Source organism: Leptonychotes weddellii, chromosome 9 (genome assembly GCF_054177405.1).
Source record: "Leptonychotes weddellii isolate Sample4059 chromosome 9, ASM5417740v2, whole genome shotgun sequence".
Lineage (NCBI taxonomy): Eukaryota > Metazoa > Chordata > Mammalia > Carnivora > Phocidae > Leptonychotes > Leptonychotes weddellii.
Genome location: NC_138377.1, coordinates 88,389,934 through 88,408,757, shown reverse-complemented (window position 1 = coordinate 88,408,757; position 18,824 = coordinate 88,389,934).

The following is an 18,824-nucleotide window of genomic DNA, read 5'->3' as shown; positions in this document are numbered from 1 at the left end:
GTCAGTGACTCACCAACTCAGAGCTTCTAGCTCCTTGTTTGTAACATAGAAATTACTAATATCCAGCCTGACTACAAGGACTATGAGATGATAAGTATGAAAGCACTTTGTGAATTGCAAATGGTTTTACAAATGTAGGGGATACAATGACTCAACAGTGAGAAAAGTCCTTTGAGGCCTTTTACAAATAAAGGCATTTTATGTATTTAAACTCTTGGCACTCACAAATTTAACATTTGAGGTTTTGCCAACCTAGGGAGCAATCCCCTAGCAATTTGCAGGTTAGCTGAGCGTCTACGAACGTGATGATCTCACATGAGGATGAGAAGAGGTGAATAGATGAAGTAGTAGAAATTAAAATATGATTACATTATAGAGTCCTTAAAGGCTCATTAAAACAGACATCTGCCCAGTATTTTTATGCCCCATCAGTGGGCTCTGTGTTATTGGGAAAGAGTGAGACAAAAAGGTAAAAATTAGAAATACGTAATTAGATAAAACATAAATATACTCATGAAACAGTGAGCACAGCAATATACAGCAACATTATAAACAGATTCTTCCCTGTACTGTGCATTACCGGGGAGAGGTGGTGACTAACAGAAAGCAAAGAGATTCAAGGAAGGAAGATTTATGTAAACCTGGAGCGATAGAAGAACTTCTGGGATCGAACTGAATTTTACCACATTTAAATGGAAAAGATTTCCACTTGAGACTATGCAGCAGCAATTATGAGTGAGTTAATATTTTTGATTTATTAATTTATTATTGAAGTATAGTTGACCTGAGTGAGGTGTTTTTTGTTTTGTTTTGCTTGTTACTGTGGTATGTGTGTCTATTTCTCCCCCAGTTAACATTCTGGATGTAGGCAGTGCAAGGAGCACTGCAGTTGCCTGGGGTGCAGGCTACTTCCTGTTTTCCGCCCTGCCACCCCTAGGGTGTGGCACTGGTCCTTATGGGCCCATGTGGAGCTTTGGCTGCCACCTGCCAATCCTGCGCAAGGGCGAGGAGTAAGGAGGTCATGCCCCCTCCCCCACTTTGTGATATGCCCTAGAGCTTGTACCTACTCCTTCCACTTACATCCCCGGCCACACCTAGCGGCATAAGAATCTGGGAGTGAATTCCTTATTCTGAGCAGCCATGTGCCCAGCTAAAAGCCAGATTGTGTCACTAAAGGAAAGGAAGCATAGATGCTGGGGGACAGCTTGCAGGTGCTGCCACAGTTCAACCCTCTCTGTGCCTGGGAACCAATTAATTGTTCAGACAGGAGGAAATCTGAATGGAAGAAGAAGCAAGACCATGCAAGATGATTGTGACTCAAGCCTTCCTACATCTGTTAGGGAGTTTCGGGGGCAGTTTAGTGCTGGTTGAATTTTTGGTTTCACAAAGTAAAGATTCCATTTAAATTAAATCATTTGTGAATGACTTTCCTTGACTTTCTGTTCGAAGTAAAGGTCGCTCAGGGGAAATTGTTTGAGAAAGAACCAAAGCAAGCCCTGACATCCTCCGGCCAGACACAGCTAAGAGAGAGGAAGAGGAGCGACCTGAAGCTGCAGAGTGAGAATCCAGCTCTGCCTTTTGCTTTATGTGTAATCTTGGCCAGGTCTCTGACCACCCATTTCCTCATTTCGAAAATTCATGTAGGGATGGCTGCCTTGAAACCACATCAGGCATCGCCTCTGATGGGAGATGTTCATGAAAACTTAGCTTTGAAGTGCCATGCGTTCAGGTTAGGATCCTGGTGTTGCTATTTTATTAGGAGAGGGTCCTACACAGCTGGTTTAGGATAACGAGAAGCTTCTGAGTGCCGACTTTGTCTCACTAACCACTCTTTTGAATGATGTAGAGGCCACATTAGAGATGTTTCTACCTCGGCGCTGCTGCTTGGAGACATGAACCCAGCCGGGGTGTTGCAGTTCTCGCTCCAAGCAGAAACCCAGAAGGCACCAGGGCCTCTTGCTTTTGTATTTCAGACAATAGATTTTATCAAGTTGGCAGCTGATTCTACCAGTCAGATTTAGGTTTGACTGGGGTCTGAAACTGAAGGCTTTATTTGCAGCCTGGAGCTTCCCCATCACGCTGGATGGTTTCTAGAAAAACCAGCCAGAGCGTCACATTTTCTTTTATGCGGGAATCCGTTAATATGGCAGGTAGTTTGGAGTGATGATGAGGGATCGTCTCCCCAGACAATACCTGAAAGAGTTTCCTTTCTCCACCCTGGAGATGCCCTAGCCTAGCAGACCAAATTCATGGGTGCCCTGGTCTCAATGTCACTGTCTTTTGGGCAGAAGAGAGACCCCGTAACCAGTCTTTACCTTCCATATACCATTTTTATATTTTAAATTGGCAGGAGTCTTTTGTTTGCCTTCAAACCTTACCTTTACATATTTATAGACCTTTATATTCAGTTCATAATGCACTTACACCTCACCTTTTGATTACACATTTAATAAAATTGATTAAGCCCCGAGGAGTGCCAAACACTGAGCTGGGTAGACTGGGAATTCAGAAAAAAAGGGACAGCTGTCCCTGCCCACAGGGCACTCAAGGACTAGTCAGAGAATCAGTCGTGTTTACGTCTAATTCATGTCAAGACAGCATGCCAAGCCCAACAACTGAGATGGGTTCCAGGTATAGCCTATTTCTCTTACTGGCCCTGTGAGTTCGGTGTTGACACCCTTTTCATGGATGAGGAAAGTGAGACCCAGTGGCCTTAAGTGGCTGCTGTGGTCACCCAGCAAAGGGGGTCTGACTTGTAAGCACTGCCTTCTCCACCCCAGCATGCTGCCCCTTCTCCCTTACCTTGTCAGCATTCCTGCATAGCATGGTACCGCATCAAGATGACAGGTGCATTTCTGCGGTTTATATAGAAATTCTGTTTTGGGTTGACTGTTCCCTCCAGACATTTAGGAAGGTGCCTTAGGTATCTGGACATGTCCCCACATCTTCCTTTGGTAGCAACTGGTCTCCTTATGGGCATGCGGTTTCTGTTAGCTTCAAGGTGTACTGTTTTCACCTTTTCCTGTATCTGACGTTCGTCCCGCCCAGGACTTAACTGGAGTTTTCGCCCGATCTCATCCTCTCTCAGTACCTGCGGTGGAGGCCTGGCCTCCAGCACGTAGTACACATGCTTACTTTCATTTAGGTGTTCTTGCATTTTTTGGAGAAACAGGTTTGAGGACGGAGAAAGGTAAGTTCTGTGAAGTATATCACAAATTAGTGTAAGGGCATAAATTAGGAGAAATGAACAAATTCAGTTGTATCCTCATTCTCTCTTGGTGTTATCAAAAGAACTCATTTTTATGGCACCATAAGATTTACAAAGGTCTGGGGCCCCTGGGTGGCTCAGTCGTTAAGCGTCTGCCTTCGACTCAGGTTATGGTCCCAGGGTCCTGGGATTGAGTTCCGCATCGGGCTCCCTGCTCCACGGGAAGCCTGCTTCTCCCTCTCCCACTCCCCCTGCTTGTGCTCCTTCTCTGACTGTCTCTCTCTCTCTGTCAAATAAATAAAATCTTAAAAAAAAAAGATTTACAAAGGATTTTCCTGCCCTTGATTTCATTGGTCTTCTCACCAACGACCCCGAGATGTTGGAAACAGGGAGTTGAAGTGAATCCCCCAGGCCACCCAGTCAGTGAGTGGCAGACGAGGAAATTGGAATCTGATCTTCATGCTCCAGTCCTGGGCCTTTGCTCTTTGCCAGATCATGGCAGAATACGGACTTCACCATAATAAAGTTGACTCAGCTACTCAGAGTGGCTGTTAGTTACTTTATTCCTCCCAGCATCCCAGAGAAACTTCTCCGTTATGAATTATAGCCTCTCGGATTTGCCCTGGAGACAATGCTAAGTGCTTTCACCAATGAGGTTCCTGTTGGTAAATCTGTGAGGGGATGGGGTACATCAGGAAGGTTAGCTTTCAGGATTGTAACAGATGCGTAAGATCTCCTAGGAATGAGGACAGTTCAGAGGAAGGAGAAGGTGAACTCTGGTGACAAGTTGTCATAATATTAATGGGGAATTTATTTCTAATTTTGAGTCCAGATTTTCTTCCAGGGGATGCTTCCTGGGTTGTGGGTACATTAACAGATGTAGGCCATTAACTAGGGAGACATTTTAAACAAATTCTGAGGATTCATGTGCTTTTACTGCTAAAATGAAAAAGAAAAAAAGTATAAAATAAGCCTACTCAACGAGTTTGTTTTTTCTATTACTTTTGTTATCATGACTGCTAAAATGAAAAAGAAAAAAAGTATAAAATAAGCCTACTCAAAGAGTTTGTTTTTTCTATTACTTTTGTTATCATGATTTTATCATTTGGATATTCTCTTAGAGTTAGTCCATGAGCCCTTCAAGAAAGCCTAACAAAATTTCTTGATAACCATACCTCCAACAACAGAGGGGCATTTGGAGAATGTTTTTGTTTTTTAAATTAGAACCCTGGAAGATTTATAACTCGAAGGCAATCACAGGTTTCTAGACCATTGTAGGAACTCATTGTCTTCCTCTAGCGTTTAACTTCCTTTCACATCATGGGACCCACTTCCAGAATTCAAAAATTATGACAGCATCAAGGGTAGATTCACTTCCTCTCTTGATTAAGTCTGAGAGTGAGGGGGTGGGTAGATGGGAAGGATGGGTGGCTAAGAATGGTGGTAGATTCTGTTAAATGGTTCTGAATGCTTGGTAGTATCTTTTGCCAATAAAGATGTCAGAAAGGGGACAGCCTTCGGCGTGGGCCAGACAGGCAGAGCCCTGGGAACAAGGACTGGTCTTGCTGGACTGGCTCCAGTCTACCCTCAGTGTTGCTCCAAGGACTGGTCTTGCTGGACCTACTGGCTGGGAGGAGCTGCCGTAGATTCTCCTCTAGAAGAGATTCAAGAGAACCCAAAGCCTTGCATGTAACACTTAGTGCTTTACCTGGTGATCAATTATGGAGTAGCTAACTGGTCTGTAGTAAACAGTTGCTCAAATGCCTTTTCAGCTTCTCAGTGGTGACAAACTATATCTGACAAAGATCTTACATCACATTAAAGATTTAGGGATTCCAGTCAGGATATTTAAAACCTCTTGCCAGAGGGGAGATGGTATAGCATAACCTCACACCAAATTTCTGAGTCTCATCCTTAGGCATTGTGATTTTTTAAAAAATAATGTTTGAAGTCGAAAAAACCCACAATTTTAGGGAAAATCAAACCAATTTACCTTAAATGGAGTAAATGATGGTTCGAGCTAATCATTGTCTGACAGAGCTTGGGCTGGTGTTTCTAAAATAAAATTAACTGGGGCGCCTGGGTGGCTCAGTCAGTTAAGCGTCTGCCTTCGGCTCGGGTCATGGTCCCAGGGTCCTGGGATCGAGCCCCGCGTCGGGCTCCCTGCTCGGCGGGGAGCCTGCTTCTCCGACTCTGCCTGCCTCTCCCCCTGCTTGTGCTCTCTCTCTGACAAATAAAATCTTTAAAAAGAAATTAACTACAAAGTTCTTAAAATGGGGTCATTCATGTTAGAATTCACTTGTCAGCGAAGATCAAGTTCAATGATTTGTGTGAATTTATGTCTTCTCAGCTTACCTGGCAGCCAGGGGAATATTTTGCAAGGAGGTGTGAACTGCACTGGACATTCTTCTCCCTGGTAGTCACCAGCTCATTCAGTATTTTTATGTAAGGAAAGAACTGAATCTTATATCAACAGGAATCACTCTTCCCACTTGAACTGCAACTGCAGACTCGAGTCATTAATTTGTAAGCCTTTATATCTCTTAAAAAAATCATTTTATCCCCAGGGTTGGCACAGTACCCAGCACAGGTATTGTTGCCTGGGTTAAGTGACTGAATTGGTGAAAAACATAGGATGTGGTTGAGGAAAAAGACCACAGAGTACAATTGTTCTGGAAAGAATACCATCCTTGAAATTACTATTCATGTTGCCAATTCCTGTTTATGTTTATGAATCCTTCAGAATTTCGGAGTACGCTACCAATACTTTATATCTCATGACTCTAGCTAGGAGAGGAAAAATAAATCTTAGATAGAAACTTTTTATCTGGAAAGCATAAGGCTTAATTTTCCAGTGTTGGTTCAGCACTATTAAATCACTAACCTACACATCCCTTTTAGAAATGGGCTCCAGGCTTTTAACTCATGTGGCTGTAATACTGACAGGGCAAGGAGAATCTTCGGTCTCCAGATAAACTCATTGGTCTTTATTTCCGTGATAACTTGCCCTTCAGACTGTTTGGGCTTCATTCGAGGTTCTGTTCTGGCCGCTCTGGTTGTGGAAGCGGCCATCTGCTGGTGGCTCTTTTTTTTTTTTTTTTTTTTTAAAGATTTTATTTATTTGACAGAGAGAGACACAGCGAGAGAGGGACTACAAGCAGGGGGAGTGGGAGTGGGAGAGGGAGAAGCAGGCCTCCCGCTTAGCAGGGAGCCAGACGCGGGGCTCGATCCCAGGACCCTGAGATCATGACCTGAGCTGAAGGCAGACGCTTAATGACTGAGCCACCCAGGCGCCCCTGCTGGTGGTTCTTATATAATAACGTCCTTTGAGGTACTATTTCCACACAATCATTATCAACAAAAAGAAAATGTTTAAGGACTATCCCAGGCGGTAGCAGATTCCCTTGTGGGAACAAGAATGTCTGGAATCTAAGGTTGGACATAAAGGTCTTCTCTGTTTGTGGCTCAAGAACAATTGTTGGCAGCCTCTTTGAACTGACAGGTTGGACTTCATCCTTTTCATTCACATCGTTCTTTACCCCCAACCCACTTCTCCCTACCTGGCTTTAAGCTTTCTGGTCCAAAAGAACTTCCTCCAAGTCCCATTTAAGTAGATAGATGTTCATTCAACAGCATTGGAGCTAAGGAGAGGAGAGATGGGATTAGGGTGGGGAGGAGGCTCCTAGGCACCCTGACAAAGGAAATCAGAGATAAACATCCTCACATAATAGCTTTGCATATGGGCAGACCCAATTTTACCTGTACACCTCTTCCCATGGTGCTGCCTGGGCCATTAAGAATCGCCTTGACTCGTACTTCCGGTTTTTAGTTCAGCTTCTAGGAATGCATTATTTCACGCCCTGTGGAGGTAGATGGAACTCGCGGTCACAGATGGCGAGCACAGCCACCCAGCAACCTCAGCCTCTCTGGAACCCAGCAGGTGTGAAGAAACCAGCTACCAATGCCCCTGAGAAGCCCACATAGATGCTCCATAGCCCTTGTCTGTCTGAAACACTCAGCATCTGAGAATAATGCATGCTCCTCTAATGCCAAATAAGTGGGTTTAAAATTCTAATTCCATCAAAGCTGGTTGTCAGAGTTTGATAAGGAACAGGATATTTACATAGTCTCCAAGTCTCTTCCCACAAATGCTTAGCAGTTACAACAGGAAAAAATAGAAGTTATGCAGTGGGGAAATGGGACAGTACTTAGCCAAGTGACAAAAATGAGTATCACCCACAAACATCAACAAACATCGTGTACCTCCAGACATGATACCCTGAGAAGGACACAAAATCACTTGACTAGAAGTCTAGCCAAAAGAAAAAAAAAGGCAAAAGCTGCATCTAATTATGAGGAAACATCTGACAAACCCAAACTGAGGGAAATCCTATAAAATAACTGGCCCAAATTCTTGAAAATGTCAACATTATGAAGGATGAAGGAAAGCTGAAGAGCTGTTAGAAATTAAAGGAGACTAAAGAAATAGAAAACTAAATGCAATACATGATGATCTGGCACCAAGCAAAAGAAAATCTTGTCAAAGGACATTATTGGGATAATTGATGAAATTGGAATATTGACTTATATAAAAAGTATGGCATCTACAGTTATCAGTGTTCCATTTCCTGAGATTGTTTACTGTGGTTATATAAGGAAAGCCCCTTCTTAGGAAATATACACTGAAGTGTTAAGGAACAAGAGGGCATGATGTATACAACCTGTTTTCAACTGGTTTATATAAAAAATCTACATATTTGGGGGGAAGAGAAAGAGGGGGACAGAAAGGAAGCAAGTGTGGCAAAATGTTACCAGTTGGTAACAAGTAGGAGAATCCTTTGTATATTTTTGGTAACTTTTCTGAAATGGCAAAATTATTTTTAAAAAATGGTTTTAAAAAACCATACTTTTCTTATTCTACGATCATAAACACACAAAATGAACAGAAAATCTGTTGTCTCCTCTATGCTGGGATGGGTCAGCAATCAGCCAAAAGGGCTGGAAAGAGATTTTTGTCCCCTTTCTGCCTCTTCTCTTGACTCCTAAATCAAATCCTCCCAGCCAGTTGTGGACGATTCCTGCGGAGACACCAACCAAGCAGGTCCCAATTCTATCTCAAGGGCAGCAGGCCTGGGCGACTGCTGGGTGGGCTGGCTTTTCTCCCCATCTCAGTCAGCCCCTCAGAGCCAAGAATTCTTTCAGCAGCAGTAATGGTGGTCGCAAATTGAGGTCAGTAGGAAAACAGATCTGTTTTGGGTTGTCATGTTGCACATAATGCGATGAGTGAACAGAAAAGAATGTAGCCCAGTGAAGGGACGGCTTGTGAACTCTGGGTCTGGTTCTGAATATCCTTATGATGCCCAGCATAGAAAACAGGAAACATCAGTTAAAACGGGAAATCGCTGTGGGCTGAGTTACTGTAATGCCTCATTTTACTTAGAAGTTGGCATCGAGTAGGGCCTGTGCCTTGATAATTTTGCCTTTTCTTTAGGGTGGTGCATTACCCAGCTGAGAGGCTTTCAGGCTGGAATCGCCACCTTTAAGTAAGCTTAGAAATTGTGTTTTTCAAGAGCTGTTTGTTTTCCCCCGTCTCCAGGTTTAAAAGCAGTCAAGCTCTGCTGGTGGTTCTGGGTCCCTCCTCTGGCCCCCTCTTTTATTTCTAAGTAGGCGAGATGCAGCACACAGAGAGACTCACAGCCCAGTTTAATGATATCCCGCCATGAGTGACATAGCCATTATCATGCTAGACAGATAAACAGAGGGATGTTCCCTAAAGCTGATGAGCCCAACCGGAAATTTGCTCTCCTCTCCTCCCCAAATCTCCCACCACTCCTCTCGGGTCCTCTGAAATATCAGGGAAATTTTGCCAGCTGATCCAGGCTGTAAAATGGAGATCATTATACCTGCTCCCTGCCTGCCTCTCGGAGCTGCTTTAGGACTCAGATGGGATGATAAACAGCCAAGTAGCGAGGCACTGGAAGGAATATACAGATTAGAGGTGGCGTTATTTCTCTCATTGGATGGGGATCTGACTACGGGAGTTTAGGCCTGTTTCCTCTGGAAGGAAGACAGTTTTTCTGCGTGACCTGGGCTGCACCCTCTGATGGGGATTCCATCTTGGCTGCCTGTTTCCTGTGTCCAGTGCCAAGCAAGTACTCAGCCTTGGCCTTCTGGCCTCACTTGGTGGCTTTTATTTTTCTTATCTATCTATATCCTAACTGTTTTCTGCCTCACCAATGAAAGTATGCGTGATGAAAGCAGGAGCCTCGTTGGTATAGTCTGCAAGTGTTACCCCAGCACCTAGAAGAACAGTGCTTGGCTTCTAGGAGGCATGTAACTGTTGGAATGAATGAATGAATGAATGAATTGCTTCCCATCCTTTGTTTTCTTATCTCCTGTTTGCTTCCTGTCCTGCACAATCTCATGCATGTCTATGGCAACAACTTTTTAGTAGCCAATGGAGGACTCTCAGATTGATGTTCCTGGCCCATTTCTTGTTCCTAAGCCCCAGAGCTCTGGATCCGAACACCCAGTGCCAAATGTGGAAAAGTTCAATAAAGAAGGGATTTTGAGTATAGATTCTGGAAGGAGAATGTTTGCTCACTGGTGTTGATCTGGGGCAAGTGATATAACTTCTTTGAGCTTGGTCTTTCTCATCCTTAAAATGGGGATTAATAATAATGCTGACTTTCTAGGTCTGTTGGGACAGGTAAATGAGTTCATACATGTGAATAGCTTAGAATGTTGCTTGATACACTGGAGTTCACTGGACAGGAGGTTCATTCTAGTTTAGTGTGCCATCTGGTAAATTGGGGTGATTGCTTTCTGCCTCTTCTTCATGGCAGAATAAAAGGGGCACTGCTGAATCCTGAACTGTTTCTCCAAATGAAATGCAGACCTATTCTTTTCCTGTGGCATGTGGACCTTGGCTACCCATCCCTCCCTGCTCAGCAACAGAAAAGTGGCTTTCCAAACCCAGCCAACTCTATGGTTGAGGTAGCTCATGAACTGGAAGGCCTCTGCCTTGGTCTGCAAGCTCCCATTTTCCCATCCACTTGCACGCCAGTGGGAGAGAACCTCCCTTATACTCTGCAGGTTCGATTCTCAAGCTCTGGCTTCTAGAAATTCACTCCTTTCTTTGGCCATGTGGACGACTTAGGCAGCGGAGCGGGGGTCAGGTTCAGATAAGAAAAGACCCCCTAAATGGGTAGAGCCAGGCTCATTTTGCAGTCTTGTTTCTAACTACAGTAATGTCACAATTCAGTTGAGATTTTCATCACACTGGTGAGGAAATTCATGGTGAAGTTTACTACAGCAACCTTAACTCTACTGGGGGAAAGCATATCCCTTACAATGGGGCCTTTCAGAGACTGGGCCCCAAAGCTGGGCAGTAATTCAGTCTATTCAAAACACAATGGGGCAAAACAGAATAGAAAGGAACGACACATTGTTTTAGGCCTCCCATCCCCATCTGTAGCACTACGCATGCTTGTCCATCCTGGTGCCCAACTTTACTTTTGTTCCCCGAAAACACTTAATTTCATGACTCCTATGCCTGCCCGCTGATGTGCATTTCATGTCAGTTTAAATAATAATAACAACGGCTCTACAACCAGAAAGTGTATAAACTTACCCATAGCCAGAAAGTGCTGCAGAAAAAATATCTTTAAGAAAAGGTGGCACAGAGTTTTGATTTGGAGACCAGGGGAATGCCAATTGAGTATGTTTAAAAATATTCAAACCACTCTTGAAAGCTGAGCCCTGTAAAACCACCACGGATTGTTTTTCTTTTTTAAGGGTGTAAAGTTTAAATGTCCAATAAAATAAAATACAACAAAATAAAATCAAATCAAATCACCCTTACCTTTATTCACAGCCACTCAAAATAAACCTACCCACCGAACAAAATTTACCCACCAACAGTCAATGATTGGTTCACTTACATTTTTTTTTAAACTAGAGAAATCGGCATAGGTTTTTCAAAGCTGAATATAGACACTTAAGCTTGTGAACTATACCAAGCGAAAGAGTTGTGAATTGTGGTTTCCTTAGAGGGGAAGTCTGAAGGAAACTTTTCTTATTTAATTTTTTTTTCCTTGAGAGCATTTATAGTATTTTATTTTATTTATTCACACACTTGCTCTATGATCAAACAAACTTTTCTTATGTTGTATATTTAGATCTCTAGGGTTGTTTTATGTCTTTCTCTTCTTTAATGTTTCCCGCATGTTTAATTTAAATCATTTTCCTTTTATCTTTCTCAGGATTTTAAGCTATTTCTCTTTCCAAACCTTTGTACTCTTGCCCCACTGAATTAAAAAGAAAAGTCAAAATGAGCTTTTCTTGTAAATGCGAAACCAGCAGGTCCTTCTGTATCTTAAAGCCAAATTCTATCAAACAAATGGTGAAACTTTTTGCTTTTGATGCCAGTGAACCCTAATTGATGTGTGGTCACTTCCAGGTAACTCTGGGTGTTGGTCACTTGGTTAGTAAGTAACGCTGTGCTTTTGACCCAACTCCCAGGAAGAGAAGGGGTCACAGCCAAGGAGAGCATATTAGGACTGCTGGTGGCACTTGTCCTCATATTTTGGGTCTGGGACTTGGGTCAAAAGGGACTTTTGTGCACTTGCGAGCAGAGTGTGGTTGAATTCTCTCAGCAATTTTGCAACCAGAAACCATGCAAATGTGTTTACAAATCCATTTGTGGTCTTGCTGCAGTTTGGGGGCACAATCCTCTTTGTGAGGTTGGCGATGCTGATACCTATCGTCTCTTCACTGTCCTGCCCCAAATGGAGTGCCCTGTTTTCTGCCCAACACACAGAGCAGGTCTCACTTTGTCTTAATTCCTTGTCTAACGTGATTTCTCAGTACTGCCTTGGGGATCATGTGGGTGTGAGTCCCAGCCCCTTAACTCCCATTCCTGTCCGTACTTCAAGGGAGACCAGAGTTTGCTGCTTGCTCTTGACTTTGCGGGGCTGAAGGTTCCCTAGCAGGAACCGTTTTGGCAATTCACGTCTGTCTTGCCTATTTTGTCCGAGTGAGAATTTCTGTGAGGTTATTTTGAACATATTCAAGTGTCTTCATTGGGGCAAGAGGCACCTTTGCCACAAAGGGAAGCTGTCATCTCTTCCCCAAAGAACGCTGACTGAGAAGCGGGCACTGAGTGAAGATCACGGTTTGGGGCTCCGTCTTTGAAGCTGGCTGCGAGAGGTACTGTGAAGGGAGATGGAGCAGGGGCAGAAGCGGAGGTACAGGGTCACAGGGTAGCTCCAACCCTCTGGCCTCTGAGCTCCAGTGAGGCTTCTCACAGCACCCATTATCCTTCTACGAGTCAGTCCTAGCAGTGCGCCTGAAATGCCCCTGTGTGCACAGTGCCCTCTCTGTTCCATTGCCAAGGCCATCCTTCATCTGACTTGCCATGTGGGACCTAAGGGCAGCTTCGGGGGCCGTTCAGGACACCTTGCTGTCAGACGACGCGTCAGCCTTGGGGGAGTTTCCCAGAGTGGAGAATCGACTTCTTTTGTCTTCCACCATAGCCTCCCAGGAAGCTGCTTGTGGGTTTCTAAACCCACCAAACCCAAGGACAGATCTGGACTCTGTGACTCTCTCTCTGGCCAAGTTTTTCATCTCTTACATGGGGATCAGAGTACCTCACTGGTTCTACAATTCTTTTGAGACCAAGGGAAACAAAGCACCTAACATAGCGTTTGATACATAGTAGGTGCTCAAGAAAAGCCGTGCCCATTCTGAGTTCCCTAAACATTGTGGATCCCCCCTCTTGATGGTAGGGGTTGCCCCTTCGATGCTGTATTACATTTTGCAGAATACGGTGAGCAATGGGATTTCTTGGATTTTCTCTGGAGTTGTGAACTTTAAGCTGGTGGCACCCACCCATGGCCTGTAATCACATGAGATGTGGTTAGCTTGTGTTTTGTTTCCAATTTTAGTGATCAGGGCAGCACAGAGTTCCTACTGGAAGGAGCACCATGGAATTCTACAGCCAGAGATCTCTAGTTAGATTATAGCTTTCCAGTTTCTGCGGAACTTTCCCCCATATTCTGGAGATTGCCTTTACCTACTTGCTTCTGAGTTTTAAGACAATGCCAGGACTTTGCCGTCCTCCCCCTCACCGCCACCCATAACTAGAGGCCTGTATCTTGGGTGGAAGGCAAGGGGTCCCAGGAAAGTGGTCCCCAAAGTGTAGGGTCTGTGTACTTTTGCAGGCAAGATAACCCCCTGGAAGGCACATTTAAAACTTCTATTTCTGTTTATCTTAATATTAAAAACTAAGAAATTAAGCCCTTCAAATATTTAATATTTGAATGGGCACCAGCACCCTCCTGCAGTCTGATTGCCAGAGGGTCAAGGTTCACATATGATAATGTTTGTTATTTGAGAAATTTAAAAAAAACACTTTTTTTAAGATTTTATTTATTTGACAGAGAAAGCATCAACAGGTGGGGAGGGGGGAGAGTAAGGGGAGAGGGAGAAGCAGAGAGCTCAATGCAGGACTCCATCGCAGGACCCTGGGATCACGACAGAGCCGAAGGCAGACACTTAACCAACTGAGCCACCCAGGCGCCCGAGAAATTTAAATTATTTATATGCCTAGACTTATTTGTTCTTTCCAGAAGCTCTGTGGGTGATAGGTTTGCTCAGGAGGGGCTGGCTGCAGAGAGCTGCAAATAAAGTGCTGGTTAGGGACCAGAAGACCTGAGTTCCAGTGCTGGTTTTACCACTAAGTAGTTGGCACCATGGGCATGCATCACCTCCCTGGGTCTCAGATTCCTCACCAGTCTGGGGAAAGCTTGGAGGCCCCTTCCAGCTCTAAAATACTAGGATTCAGAATATAAATATAGAAGCATTCTGCCCCTTCCTTACCCTTTTTCTTTTGTAGTTGGTTTAAATACCTTTGCTTTTTTCCTATAAGGTATCAATCTGTTGCTCAGATGGTCCTTACTGTACTTCTTCATTATAGGCTTCCTTTTTAGTTAGCCTCTTCCATGCCCTATGTGTCTTCTCTGGCAGCGACTGTCTTTTTTCTGCTCTGCTGTCATAGATCCCTATTCTCAGAGTCTGGGTTCAAATGTCTCACATATTGTGTGATTATGTATCGCTTGAGCATCATGAAACTTTTAAAAAGTTCCGCATTTCTTTGTTGAATCCTGTCTCTGCTAGTATCTTCTTATCAGCTCCAGGAGACAGTGTCCTGGTTCTTTCTTGAAACATCAGAGATCCAATCAGAGGATGACTGCTGGCTCCCAGTGTCCCCAGTTCACTTGCTATTATTGACAACTTACTGTTATTGACAAGTTTGCACTTACGGTGGGCCATACAGTGTAACATGAACTCTCCATGCGTGATCTTATTTAATTCCCACAAAAGCCCTGAGTGGTTGACACTGTTATTGTCCCCATTTTACAGAAAAAGAAACTGAGGCTGAGAGATTGGAATCCTTGCAATGCTGTGTTTACTAAATAGCCTTGAAGCACTTAACTTCCTTAAAAATCTTTTTAGTCGTAGGGGTACTAAGATCTCTATTCAGTTAGAATGTCTTCCCCTCAGAGAGAGAGGGTTTTCTCTCTTCCTCTGCTTTCCTTTACCTCCCTTCCCAATTTCTATAGTTTTAAAAATCTGTGTTTGTAGCTGTCAGAGGAAGGCAGAGTCTACCAGTGGGCGGCCTCCCGCAAACCTGGAAAGACGCAGTAACGGGGGCGGCCTGGATAAGCTCAGAGTGAAGCTGTGCTGATCTTCCAAATTGGTTTGATTGCAAATTCATCCCCATAACTTGCTTACTGAACTTGGGGGGGCACATTAGGTAGGGGGTAAGCCCCTTGAAGTTCTGTAGGCAAGGGACACATAAATACAAGAGGAGATCTGTCTCTGCTCCTCCTTGCTATGCAGACACCCACGCCCTGGTGCTGACCCACTGCAGTCCGGGTGTGGCTTCTGAGAGAGAAGCCGAGAACAGGGCATGAGGAGACCACGCCTGCTTCGCTGTCTACCCTGGGGCTCTTTTTTTTTTTTTTTTAAGATTTTATTTATTTATTTGATAGAGAGAGTGAGGGAGCACAAGCAGGGGGAACAGTAGAGGGAGAGGGAGAAGCAGGCTCCCCGCCAAGCAGGGAGCCCGATGCGGGGCTCGATCCCAGGACCCTGGGATAATGACCTGAGCCGAAGGCAGACGCTTAACCATCTGAGCCACCCAGGCGCCCCTACCCTGGGGCTCTTAATGGCTTTATCAGGTGTACACTGGATTCTCCCCACCCCTTCTGAATCCCTTCAGCCCAGCCCTGTTGGTCCTTTCCTGAAGTCCAAGGTGTGGGTCCTGAGAAGAAAAGGTAGGGTGGGTTCTGTGTCCTGTGTCAGGTGATGAAAAAGGAGTGGGAGGGCAGACCGAGTGTTTTATCTTCATGCCTGGAGCTCTTCTGAGCCTTCTTTGTGGTCGGTGACACTGATCGGCAGTGTGGATTCGTGGCTGCTCTGGTGGCTTCCCCCCCGCCAAGAGATGTGCCCACAGAACCCTCCTGTCCTATCGGTTTGCATCTTAGGAGCCCCAGAGCTTTCTGGATCTGGTAAACATGCCCTGTTTCCACCCCAAAAAGCTCCTAGACCCAAAGCCTTATGGCTGTGTTTTGCTCCTAGAGGAACATGGCATCTGGGTGCCACAGATCAGGCCAGATCAAGCAAGCAGAGGGTCAAGATGTGCCCATGCCAAACACAGGAGAAGCTGTGGAAGGCTTTTCTCACCTCTTTGTTGTTCAGTGGTGGCTGGTGACTGTGTGCTCAGGGGACACCCCTAGCCCGTGAGCTCTGCTTCTAGGTGCAGTATTCCCACGGCTAGTCAATGACAAAGGCTGCCCATGTCTCTGAGACACGGTGATCACATTCCTGATCCTTCTCTTAGCACATCCCGAAATAGCACCCCTAAGTAGGATATGACATATCAACACCTTACCTGTTGCACTTCCACTTAAAATCCTACTCTTTATTCCCTTTTGGTGTTTCTACACGGGCTTTAAAAAAAAAAAATCTAGGTAAGAAAAGAATTCTGTCGACCTCTTTTTTTTTTTTTTTCATTGAATTGTCTCATTCAGATATGCCCAAAGAGTTCATTTTCCAGCAAAATTAAATAATATTAAAACAAAATCAGTTGATTATCTTGGGTTGTCATACCTCCACCATTTTGCATGACATAAATAATGCATGCTTTGCAATCAGTATGGAAAGATGCTGTAAATGATACTGAATCCTGGGAGACTATTTTTAATCAGGTTGATATCAACTCTGCTGCAGTCTGCTGGCAAGTCTTTGCCTATTTATTTTTTCGCAGAACAGCATTTAAATTAGGATTTTTTTTTCTTTCTTGGTACAGAGCAATAGTTCATTTTATGTGTCAAGAAGTTGTTCGATTACCTCCCTGCTTTTATTTCCAGTTCAGTCAGTGATAGGAACAAGAATCACTGGTGTTGGTATTTCTAGCCGGTCTGCCTGCATTATGACTTTGGTTTCTGAATTCAGTTAAAGAAACTTACTGAACAGCTACCGTTGCTGCAGGGACTATAATTTTCAAACCTTAGCTATGCTAAGGTTTTATTTTCTTGGTTTATCTATTAATGAAAGTCCTGTCGGTAGAGGTACACAAACCCTAAATCACACTTAGGTATATAGTATTTGATAGATTGCCTTAATTGTGGAGAATAAAATTCCATGAAACGGACCTTGCCCAAGGTCACAGAGGTAGAGCTCATCGTTGAACTCAAGTCTGTTGATTCTAATCAACGGTGGGATTAGTAAGAGGAAGTGCATTCCCCAACCTTTGTACTTGAAAACAGGACTGTTGACCAGCAGGCCCCTGAAGGGATTGGTAAGTGCTTGAGGATGTTGTCAAGCTCACAGAGCCATAGCGGCATAGACCATGACTGACATCAGTGTGACGCATCATCATTTGTTTGATTAAAATATACAAATAGAGGCAGAAGTATAACTAGCATTTGTCTTATAAGGGGATTTCATACAATTGATTCATTTTATGCTGTAGCATGAAGTGTCCTCATCCCTTGCTTGCAGACTAGCCTGTTTTCCTTACCTGCCTGGATGACAATGGATGATTAAGAGAAGGAGAGTTGTCTTTATTGGCAACATCTCTTCCCTTTGATCTCCCAAGCTGGAGACAATAGGAACGCTTTGGAAACTTCTTTCTTGGGGCAGACTCTGGGCCCAGACAGCCCCATTTCCCCCACTGACAGCCACAGTGAGAGGCACCTAGTCCTGAGATGAGCTGAGGAGGCCTGGAATTCATTCACCTGACTAGTCTTGGTGGAGCACAGCCAGGTACCGGGCACTACCCTGCCCGCTGGGGACACGACAGGGAGCAGATGTGCTCCCAAGGCTGATGCCATGGCACCGAGCTTTCTCTGACTCGTGCAGGGCCATGCTCGAGCCAGACCGCTTGCTCTGTGGGCTCCTTGGTGCTGGGCTTTGCACAAGGTATCCTCCATACTAATTATAAAAGTGTCTGCGCCGTGGTGTTGTGCAGATGAAAGAGGCTGATCCAGGGTGGGCAATAAACATGCAATGACGTCATTACTATTAACTTTAGAATGATTGCCATTTGCAGCAGCCACTTACCTTATTATGAGAGGCAGTAGGTGTGATGGTTAAACACAAAGATTCGAGAGCCTGATGGCCGGGGATTGAAACAGCTGGACGAGTTACTTAACCTCTCTGTGCTACCAGTTTCCCTGCCTGGTAAGGTGAAGAGGAGCAAATAAATGATCACGTACAAAATGTTCAAAGCAGTGCTGGTATGTAATGAGAATTGGCCGTAGTGTGAGAAGAATATTCTCCCAAAAGGGTGAGAGCCACCATCCTAGATTTCCTAGAGATTGGGAGGGAAAAAGAAAGAACGGTGCTTCCCAGCTTCCCAGCTTTCTAGATAGTGCTTCCCTAGAGAGAAAGAATAAATTGCAGATGCCCAAGAGAAAACTACCTCCTTAGCCTCAAGACAAGCCCTCATCCTGGGGGACCACTAAAATGTCGGAGGGTTTCCTGAGGAGAGAAGACTAGAGGAGGGGTCTTGGGTTCCCTGATGGAAAGTGCAGAGGATCTGGAACATGAATACAGAGTCGTTTCTACTTGTGAAAACAAAGCCTACGCTCTCACCTACTATCCAAAAGGGAATCTAGTCTTCCCATGCCAAGATTTTCCACAACAGAGAACAATACATCTGGGAAATAGAATAGAAGCCATTTAAATTCCCTGTGGCTAGGGGCGCCTGCCCGGCTCAGTCAGTAGAGCGTATGACTCAGCATCGTGAGTTCAAGCCCCATGTTGGGTGTGGAGCCTACCTAAAATAAATATAAATACATACATACATACGTAACCTATGGTTAGACTTGAAATTAGCAAGAGGGGGCGCCTGGGTGGCTCAGTTGGTTGGGCAGCTGCCTTCGGCTCAGGTCATGATCCTGGAGTCCCGGGATCGAGTCCCGCATCGGGCTCCCTGCTCAGCGGGGAGCCTGCTTCTCCCTCTGACCCTCCCCCCTCTCATGCTCTCTCTCTCTCATTCTCTCTCTCAAATAAATAAAATCTTTAAAAAAAAAAAAGAAAGAAA